Source organism: Lytechinus variegatus, chromosome 1, assembly GCF_018143015.1.
Source record: "Lytechinus variegatus isolate NC3 chromosome 1, Lvar_3.0, whole genome shotgun sequence".
Taxonomy (NCBI): domain Eukaryota; kingdom Metazoa; phylum Echinodermata; class Echinoidea; order Temnopleuroida; family Toxopneustidae; genus Lytechinus; species Lytechinus variegatus.
Genome location: NC_054740.1, coordinates 22,013,906 through 22,022,193, shown reverse-complemented (window position 1 = coordinate 22,022,193; position 8,288 = coordinate 22,013,906).

Below are 8,288 nucleotides of genomic sequence, written 5' to 3'. Positions count from 1 at the left end.
CTCCTACAAGAGCCGCAATCAGATGTTATGCAGTGTTTATTTCTCACTACACATTTCTCCGTCACCAACCAACATCAATCTCTTTTTCTCCGAGCTACTAAACAAGAGCAAAACATCCCTGATGGGAGGGATTAAATTTCTACTTCCTCCATCTCCCCCAACCAGACGTAATCCTCCGCTCCTCTGAGATACTGTTCAAAATCAGCGCCGGATGTGATAATGAACAGGAAACGGATCACCATTTGAGCATTTCAGCTACCGGTACAATACACCTTACCATTTGCATGTGTAAATTGTTCCCTCACACACACACACACACACCCGCTATCTCTCTCTCATTTCTCCATCTCTCTCCCTGTCCCTATTCATATTTCTTCTTGATAAGGCATTATATTTTCACATCCCCTCTTTTCCATCTTGTCCTCCATTTCTCTTCCTTTTCCGTCCACTTTGAACATCTTCCTCTTCTTTCACTCTTGATTTCAATATTTTCCTACATTTTCATTAATGTGTCTTTCTCTCTCTGTCTCTCTCTTTACACAAAATTTATTCATTCATCTACTAAAAATAAAAATAATAGTATCATTTTCTTTTACAGGTTAACAGTTTAGCCCCTATCTCACAGGGAGGGGGGGGGGGGAATACCACTAGCTGCCCATCGCTATCTCTACCCACCCCATTTCCTTCTTTCCTTTGCCTATCCATTCTTTCTCCTACTGATGCCTTTGGGTACTAGTTTGTTCATATCTACACTAGATTGAGAGCTAGAAGGTCATTAGCTCTATACAATGTACAATATACAGGTCAAGTTCAACTAAATCCCTTCTACTTCTATACATTGTATCATCTGAATGGTTAAGTTCATTTCCTGACTGTGAAAAAATAATTCACTGGTTTTGATTTTCATAAAATTTGATTTAATTATGGATGCATTTGTCTGATCCAATGTGAAAAAGGATTATGAAATTTTACTTCTACAATCCAATTTGTATGAATCCAGTTAGCAGCAAAGTGGATAAGGATAGATATTTGAATCAGGACACATAATATCTTAAATATTGTGACTGAATAAGATTACATATTATTGCCTCAGTGCAACAATGGCCTTCATACCACACTTTCGTGCATCGCATGCCCTTAGCAGCACACATAAAGTACATTGAATAAGGGCATTACTTCACCAATGTGGTGCACAAAAGTTTTTTGCTAAAGACTTTCTTGCACCGATCAGACCATATACCTATACCAGGCGCGTACGCAAGGGGGGGTTTCGGGGGTTCAAACCCCCCCCCCTTTTCGTTTCCTTTTTTTTTTTTTTTTTTTTTTTTTTTTGGCTTGTCTCCCCAGAGGTCGGTCTGGTCAAGGAGTTATCGGGCAAGAGCGTGATAACTCCTTGGTCTGGTTACGGACAGTTCCCCTACCCAATAATGTATATGACAGCAATAATGAACAGAATCTCATGTTTCCGACGAAAAACACAGAAAAAATGTCCGCTCGCTTCGCTCGCTCCATTTTATTATATCTTTTATTTCCGCATGTCGCCGACATGATCACGGTATATCGCCATTAACAAGGCCATACATGATTATCATGATGTATACTTATGAATACAAGTGAACCAAGCAAGACAAAGACATACGTTTTCTTACAAAATATGTTTTACCAATATGAAAACCAAAATGACGGAAAACGCTAAAATGTCGGTTAGCTCGCTCCGCTCGCTCGTAATAATTTATGAAATTCCATAAGTATCTAGTCTCTTGTTCAAGGCCGTATTATGAGTGTTACGAATAGAAGGACATGTAGCATCGACTAATACTTGATTTACTAACAAACTATTGACAAGAAATGTATGTTTTGACGGGAAAACGCGAAAATTTCGGCTCGCTCACTCCGCTCGCTCGTAATCATTTATGAAATTTCTTAAGTTTCTAGTCTCTTGATCAAGGCCATATCATGAGACTTACGAGCAGAAGGACATGTATCATCAACTAATATGTAATCATTACCAACAAGCTATTGAGAAGAATTGTATGTTTTGACGGAAAAACGCAAACATTTCGGCTCGCTTGTTCCGCTCGCTCGTAATTATTCATGACATTTCTCAAGTTTCTAGTGTTCTGATCAAGGCCATATCCAGGCGTCCCCAAAAAGAAAAAAAAAGAAGGGAAAAAAGGAGAGGAGAAAAGGAAAAGGGAAGGAAGGAAAGGGAAGAAAGGTAGCTTTGTGTTTTTTCTATTTATTCTTTTCCAAAAAAAACGTCCCCAAAAAGAAAAAAAAAGAAGGGAAAAAAGGAGAGGAGAAAAGGAAAAGGGAAGGAAGGAAAGGGAAGAAAGGTAGCTTTGTGTTTTTTCTATTTATTCTTTATTTTTTTCTCAAAAGAGAAACTCCTTCACTCTTCTTGCTTTAAATTCATATATGAATTTTGCTTCCGCGCTGCGCGCGGTTAAATGACAATATTGAAGTTTTCCATTGTTCCCCCACCTTTTCTCTAACCCTGTTTTTCCACCTCAGCTATGTGCTTCTTGCCAGTTAAAGTTAAAATTGTATACATTAGGGCATGAATTTGAGTAAGGTTAGGCCGAAGTAAATGTATGAAGTTATCTTTTTTTTCAATTGATCGCGCAACTTCTGGTCTGGTCGGCTCCGAGCGGGTAAAATCTTTTTACCAGTTTCTGCCGTCACCTCCATAAAGTCAGCTTCTCCCGCTTTTCAGCTCATTACTATAAACAACCATAATTTGGGGGCAAACAGGTTCCTAATTTAAAAAGAGGAAAGTATGGAATTCTTGTCGTATTAAATAAAAAAAGTACAATATTTTTTTATCAAATTGTATTAAACTTCATGTCATTTCCCTGTATACATTCATCTCCTGTCCTGTTTTGCGCCCTCAGTTTGAAATTTTGAATGACACTTAAGTTTCTTTATATTCAAAATGAAGCGCTTCAGGATAAGTCAAAAAAATTAATCATCCTTTATTATATAGATAGATAATTTCAATAAATCACAGAAGTTTCAACTTTATGCGCACTATTTTCCTTGTAATGAAGTTCAATAATCTTAGAAAATCAATTGAATTAGAGACGATTGGGTATTAGAGATATCTACATTTGATGAAACGTCCGCCCTTTGAAATTTCAGAGTTTCATTGCTCATCGCGGGGAGGAATATCTTCCTCTACCAATCTTCTCCTCTGTTTTGCGAGTTAAAAATATGCACTGATGCTAAATTGTTTGTAATCAAATCTGATCTTTCCAAAGAAAGTTTCAATATATCTTTGAGAATACCCTTTTCTCGGGACCCTTTTTATGGCAAGAAAAATTGATAAATTACTTTAGCTTCCGCGCTTCGCGCGGAGTTATTATCATTTTGATTTCCTCCATTGTATACCTCTTTTGTGCGTTTACAATCACTTTTGAAAACAAGGTTCAAAATCGCAATATAGTCAACCGAATTGGAGGTACTAGAGACAAGAGAAACGGCTCCTTTTCATTTTAATTTATGAAACGCTAAAAGCTTCGCGCTTCGCGCGGGAGGGGGAAACTCCCCCTCCCTGCACCCACCCCCTAGGGAGCGCGAGTGTTGGCACGCTTTGCGTGCATTTACCACCCCCTCCAAAATGAAATCCTGGCTACGCAGTTGGCCATATCATGAGTGCTACGATCCGAAGGACATGTAGCATCGACTATGATACCAACAAACTATTGACAAAAAGGTTATGTTTTCAACGCAAAAACGAGAACATTTCTGCTCGCTCGCGGGTCATGACCGCACTGTTACATACCCATCCCCACTTAAATGTTATTGTCTTATTTGCAGCGCTGAAAAAAAAATCATCACCCCCCCCCCGCTCATCACTTTTTAGAGACTGGGCGGGAGATTTAAAAAAAAATAATCAGCTCGAAACCCCCCCCTTTCAAAAATCCTGCGTACGCGCCTGACCTATACCCTACTAAATTTCACATCTAGCAATTTTTAAGAATTTAATGAATGAAATATTTTTATTTTGTATGAGAATGGTTGATGTCAAATAAACAATCTTTAACTTTAGGGTTTAAAATTTCAAATATTTTGAAAAATTATATTTCTTCAAATTTTCAATAAAAATAAAAGCTTGAAGAATGCAATGCACTACACCAAAGAATACTCATGCATCATTAACCATTCTGAGAACACATTTTCTGCAAGGAAACAAAGAGCGTATCATGACTTACAGTATGTCACTTCAAAGAAATTTAATGAATAATTGGTAATATCCACATTTTAGACAGTCTAAAGACTCTCATGACTATTAACTATTCTTTATTTTTCTGATCATAAGAACTGTATTTATTCAGCTTAAATGAAAACAGTAAATGAGCAGATGAGGAGATTGAAAGAATCAGGTCATTCTTCAAACGAATCACATCATGTATTCATAGTGATTCCTCCAATACCCCTGCAAGATTGCTTCCAACCTAAAGTATTCTATGAATAACTAACAAGCAAAAGAAAAGATAATAAGAGTGCACCTCATCAACGTGATGAGGTATTTGAGGATGGTTTACAGGGTAAGCTGACAGGTTCATGGAAATTGAAATTGGAATCCTCTCAGTCTACTACAGAAAAATTGGGAAAATTTACGGCAATGGGTGTCTACCAAAATAAAAAAAAAGATTCAAGATGTATTATGGCCCAACTGATTAATACATCATGGTCCAGGATTGAAGCTTGATTTTTTTTGTATCAGGTAATATATTTGTATAATAAACAACAAAATAGGCTCTTGATACACCTCTACAGCTTTTGTGAGAATTGATGAGGTAAAATATCTCATTCTAGAGACATAAAGAACATACATAAAAAGAACTAGAAAAGATGCAAGCTTTAATGGCATGTCAACATAATGGAAAAAAAATAATGTGGCACTGTGCACTTTTTGAAGCATGTCATCAGAAAGTGATTTTGCCTTGAATGTATATTAGAGCTAATATATCAATTTGCCCATAGGTCTGACACATAAAACAGCAATGAGGTGGGAATTAAGATTCTAATTGGGATATAATTAGAATTCAGTTATTGAAGATATTGCATTTCTATTAGCAAAAAACAGAAAAGGGAGCATAAAGGTTAGAAGTTTAACAAAGGATGTACTTGAACATGTACCAGACTAGGATACAAAATCCAAACTTTATACAATGTCATGCTTCAAAGATCAAAAAACACAGTACGTCTATCAACAATACAGTATTTCATTATTTTGGTAACAAATGCTGATAAATCAAATATTTCATGTAATTGTAAGATACACTAAATTGCACTGCAGCTGGCTGCCTCATACCAATATTTAGTATACAAACCTAAAGTGGGTTTAGAACAAAGTAAATACTATCTTCACAATAAAAAACAACAACATTAATTCACATGAAAATTCAGTGGTACAAAAAATAATTGTAACTGATAAAGTGATTATCAAATGAATCCACACCAAGAAGGAGTAATAAAGAAGAAAATAATTGAAAAGGGGGAAAATGAGATCTAAAAACCAGATTCGGCATGTGCGTGAAATTACTATGGGACAAGCTATTCCCTAAATTGAGCCATGAAATATTCAAACTATGGCACGACACTTACTGTATTGCGAAGGATGCAAGAATCATCTATTCCAAATTCTCGTTAAAATAACTTGACCTTTCAATTTCATATCAACCTTTTATGATGCATTGCCATCCCCCATAGGATCAGTGTAGGGTTATTTCATGGAAAGGATGAATTAATGCTAAATGGGTTGTAAACGAGTATATGGATTTAACACTGCACAGAGTGGGGAGAGAAAATCAAAGACTGAAATCCTAGATCTTTCGTGTAAGAAAGTCTCTGGTTAGTGAGTCAAAGAATTGTGATTGGTAGCATGTATACATGTACAGGTTAACAGTGAAATAAATGTCTCACTTGCGCCAAACAGATGATATTTGTTTACATCAAGAAGGGCATACAAATTAAACTCCATGATTTAAGAGCACCAAACACCCTTTTGCTGCTGATATGAGAGTACTGAATTCTAATATCGCCAATATGAGGAAGAAAGAATTGATTTATTACTAAAAATTTTCAAATAGTGTTCTTGACATGCTTTTTAAAATGATGTCCTTGATTTGCCAAAAAGTTGTTATAATTGTGAAAATAACTATGAATTCCATAAAGCCCAAACGGAGTATCCCAGCTTTTCCACGTGCTAAAAAGGCCTAAAATAGGGCGACAATGTACCCAAGGGTGTTACCATACATATTGCATTGCAACAGACATTTTGGCATAATTATATTCATCACACTTTTATATTTCTTATGCCAAAAAGTCACTATTGTGTGCACACAGTGTTTGACAAAGATGAATGCCAATTATGCCTCATGCCAAAAGGGCACAACCAAAAATACACTTCAGAATACGGCCCTTGAATTGGCATTTCTGGCGTAATTATGCCCTTTTGACAGAAATACAGTCATGTCCATTTAACGATATGTCAAAAAGACCTTAAGACATTTTTCGCATATGAAACTAAATATTTTGATCTTTCATCAAAGTATTTGACATTGTATTGTGTAAAACATAGTCATTAAACTTGAGTGTCAAGATTAAATTCAGAAACGAAGAAACAGAAACAAACTTTATAATACATGTATAAGAAATGGAAAAAAAGGCTTTTTATATCTAAATGCCCAAAAATGGCTTAGGCCCTTCTGGCATAAGGCCGACGATATACATATGAAAGACTCCAAACTGGATTTAACAGCATTCACATATGTACAAAATATACACTGATATAAAATATATATCATTCCATGGTATTTTTTTTTTGGGGGGGGGGCACTGAAGAATAATATTGGTTGTGAACTCAAACAATATTCTGCAAGAAGCATATCATCATAATGCCCCAAAGAGCTCTCTCTTGATGATATAGGATGTGCAGATATTGGTCAGGTAGATAGTATCGATGGAAAAAATCCATTATTCAGATCCCCCCAGACTGCAATATTATCCGCTATGATATCAACACAAAAATGACAGTCAGCCAAATGAAATATTTATATCGGTTGCATGTCCCGCTTATTCCCATTATCTTTCTCTCCTCTTTCTCAGTTTCTCCCATCTCTTTCTCTCAACCATAATTCTATCTTTCATTGCCTTTGATTCCAATTACTGGGGTATAAATTATGACAATTCAGTCATTGAGAAGCAATGCAATGATCTAGAAGTGCACAATCTACACGAAGGAGGAAGATGTGCTTCTGATATTAGTAAAAAAAAAATTAGAAATAAAAATTAAGTGACCTACTTTTCTTGTATGCATGATACACATAACCAGAAATCTTCAACGTCTTTTGAATACTTTGAATTCAAAAGAAGCTTCTTGAGAATAACCAAAACAAAAATAAAATCAGAGATAGAAAGAAAGATGAATATATGCATGGTACAGACAGTTTTTATCATCTACATGTATAAGAATCTTTAGTTCAATTTTCATGTCAAATCCTATTTCTTCTCTCCTCCCCCTTGTGTCTTATCATCTCATTCTCTCTATTCCTCTCTCTCTCTCTCTTATTGTTTCTCTATATCCCTCTTCCAGTACCTCTTTCATATGAACTTGATGAGCTTAATGAGCCAACGTTTCGAAAGCTGCCAGCTCTATGTTTGTACTTATGCAATTAGTTCGATACTACTGCATAAAAAGAACTGTCAAATTTCACACCAAACTTGCAATTTACAGACTATTTCTAAACTTGTTCTATTCCTGGATAAAAAAACACTTGTTGTTTGATTCATCAAGGTTCAGCTAACGAACTGCACCTGTTCTACCCCCCCCCCCCCTCTTCCACAATGGATATCAAGCTTGATTTCTTGATTGGAATACTGTTTGTTGTTTACTGGATTAGGATAGATAATAAGTACAGATGAGGAAGGTCCTTCCCATCTGCTCTTCCTACTCTCTCTTTATTTCTCTACTAATTACCTGGGTGTAACGAACAGGAAAGAAGTGGGAGAAGTTTTAAGTAAATTTAGATCATCTGTGGGGGAGTGTTTCACCGAGAATCCCGTTAGTGATTTTCATTGACAAATTGCTCTCAGCCAAACAAGAACTTCAGTAGAGTTGTCTGGGTCTGGGAAAATCTTGACTATTTCTTTCATGGAATTCTCCCATGAGGAGAATTTCATGAAAGAACTTGTCGGTCATTTTCTCAGACAAGTCCCGTTTTAACAGTTACCATAGTAACAGTGCTTGTCAGCCAATCAGATCACAGAGACTTGTCAGA